This window comes from Dendrobium catenatum, unplaced genomic scaffold (assembly GCF_001605985.2).
Source record: "Dendrobium catenatum unplaced genomic scaffold, ASM160598v2 fragScaff_scaffold_231, whole genome shotgun sequence".
NCBI classification, from domain to species: Eukaryota; Viridiplantae; Streptophyta; class Magnoliopsida; order Asparagales; family Orchidaceae; genus Dendrobium; species Dendrobium catenatum.
The window spans coordinates 7,335,944-7,339,141 of NW_021318693.1; positions in this window are offsets into that span (position 1 = coordinate 7,335,944).

Genomic DNA, 3,198 nt, shown 5'->3' on the forward strand with positions numbered 1-3,198 from the left:
TCCTTCCAAAGTATCACTAATATAAAAATAATAATGGAGCATTGATTTTCAATTCATTTTAGTTTATATTTGACTCATTTATTGGCTCTCTCTTAGGAGACTTGACTTCACTTCGCAGACTTGCCTATATAATATATGCCTCTTGGATTACAGTGACACTTCTCCACAGATAGTGGTGAATGGAGAGTGACACTTCTCCACATATAGCGATGGCATCATCATATCCTTCCAATGTATCACCAATAAAAAAATAAATAACTTAATAAATAATGAGGCATTGGTTTGCAATTGATTCTAATATATTAGAAAATAATCATAAAATATGTATGTTATTCTACTTAGGATCTTAAAAAAAAACATTTTTTTAGGGGTGTCAACAACATATGACATGACCAAAAAATCAAACCTACACCCAATCCGAAAATTCTGTTTTATAATCGACCCATTCAATACATAAGTTGGGTTCATGTTTATCAATATTGGATGGGTTCGAGCCAATCATTTATGGGCAACTTGCTTGCCACATCAAGTCACCCTTTAAACTTATAACTTCTCTATTTTTAAATTTAATTTTTAATAATAAAAATATTTATTGTATCTATTTTTAAAATTTATTCTTTTCTTTAAGTGCCCCATAATAGTAGAAATTTGATAGTCTTTATTTATCTTTTTGGGAGATAAGTACTAAAATTTTTTTTGGATTAAATAATTTTTTGTATTATTTTTTGTTTTCAAATAATATAAATTTTTAATTAATAGCGATCTATATCTGTACTATAAATTTTTTCATCAAAACTTACATAAAAGTTCCATTATTTTAGTTTAATTTTTAATGCATTCTGCTATGTCAGAATAGATTTGATTAGTCTACAGTCTTAAAAAGAGAATTATTGGGTAATAATTGATAAGGAGAACTGATAAGTCGACGCTAGCGCTACTATCGATTTGCTGCTCTTAATCAGAGCCGTTAGTCTCTAACTAACTGGCTCAATATATACTCTCGGTAATGGTTTAGAAAGAGTAGTGAAGATGATAAATATTATACCATATTATCCTTCTTCTTCTTTGTTGTATCCTTCTATTTTCCTCTATTTTACAGCAATGCAGGTAGTAAATCTCAGCTGCTTCAACATGGTAATTAAAATTTTTCATGGCCAATGTCAAAACTATGGTCACCGTCCAATTGACCACTGACTATCATCTTCTTTGGAAATCCCAACTGCTCAAGCTATTTGCTGCCAATAAATATGAAGAATATTTAATAGGTGCTACAGCAAAACCTGTTCAGGAGATCATCGCTATTGATGGTACTATAGTACCAAATCCTCTCTACCAAACTTGGATGCTAATAGATCAACATCTTGCATCGGCTATATATTCCACCGTGTTTTCCTCCCTCCTTCCTTACATATTGAATCTAGCATCCACTCATGAGATCTGGACAACGCTGGACCTCCGACTGCAATCCATAAACCGAACCAGACTGCTTCAGTTTAAGAATGAACTTCATCAGCTATAGTTGGGAGATAAAACTATGTTTCAATACTTATCTGATATTAAAACTAAAGTTGATGATATTGCTGCAGCAGGACCATCAATAAATGTCAAAGATCTTATTCTCTATACATTGAATGGGTTGTTGTCCACCTATCAGTCATTCAAAGAAGTTATTCGCAATCAGTTGCAACCCATTACCCTGGATGATTTCTATGCTCTGTTGTGGCAGTGAAGAACTTCATGTCACATCTAATTTGCATTGTGACACCACTGCAAATCCTCCTGCTGATTCCAATTTTGCTTTAGCTGTAACACGAGGTTCTTTTCATGGATGATCATCTCCTTCCTCCAACTACCGAGGATGTTCTTCCCCTGGACGCTCATTTTCTAGAAGAGGCTCAGGATGCACTTCACCCGATCATTTAACTTCATCTGCTCATGGTGGTCGTCACCCTTGTCACAATATCGATTATTAAATATGTGGGAAATCTGGGCATTTGGCGTTTAATTGCTGGTATCGACATGATACTACATACAACATGCCACCACAAGCATACATTACTACTAATACACCTTTGACTGCTGACTGGTTCCTGGATTCTTGAGCTATAGAGCACCTTATTTCCAGTCATGCTCAATTGTACAACGACCAACCATATATGGGATCATCTCATGTGTAAGGAGGTAATGGACAGCATCTACCCATTGCTAATACAAGAAAAGGTTTGATACCCTCCCCTTACTATAAGCTCCACCTACCTAAAATACTTCATGTTCCTAAATTATCTCATAATTTGCTCTCCATAAACTCACTAATGATAACTCCTTCTCTGTGCTTCTTGATGCCCATGGTTATGCTATCAAGGACTCCCGGACCAACAAGACACCTCTCCACAGACCCAATTGTCATGGTCTCTACCCAATTAAGTTACCGTCTTCTTTTAAGTCTTAGTCCTCGACTTCTATAGAATTGCTCGCTTCCACACAGTCATCATCTCTGTGGCATCAACGCCCGGGTCACCCATCCACTGCAACTCACAGTCGTCTATCTTCTAGTTTATCTAGTATTACTCATCCTGTTCTACATCATTATACTGCTTGTGCTAAAGCAAAGTGTACTAGGCTTCCTTTTTGTTATCTAGTACTACCTCTAAAAAGTATTTAGAACTTATTCATAATGATGTATGGGGTCCCTCCCCAATTGGATCTATCCTTTACATCACAAATATGATGTTTGCTCAATATTCTTACAATTTAAATCTCTCATCGAAAATCAATTTCAAGACTCTATTAAAATGCTACGAACAGATGGTAGTGATGAATATGTAAATAAAGCTTTTCAAACTCACCTAATCAATTTTGGCGTAGTTCACCAACTATCCTTCCCGTATACTCCTCAATAAAATGGCATTGTGGAGCAAAAACAACATCATCTAATTGAGATGGTTCATGCCTTGCTTTTTAATGCCAACCTTCCATCCAAATTTTGGTTGGATGCTCTCTTCATTGCAGTTTATCTTGTTAATCTCATGCCTTCTTTCACCACCCACAATATCTCTCCATATGAACTTCTCTATAATCAACCACCCACCTACTCTCAACTTCGTGATTTTGGTTGCTTATGTTATCCACTTTTTACTTCACATCTATAACACAAGCTAGCTCCTCGCTCAGCTCCGTGTATTTTTCTTGGCTATTTCC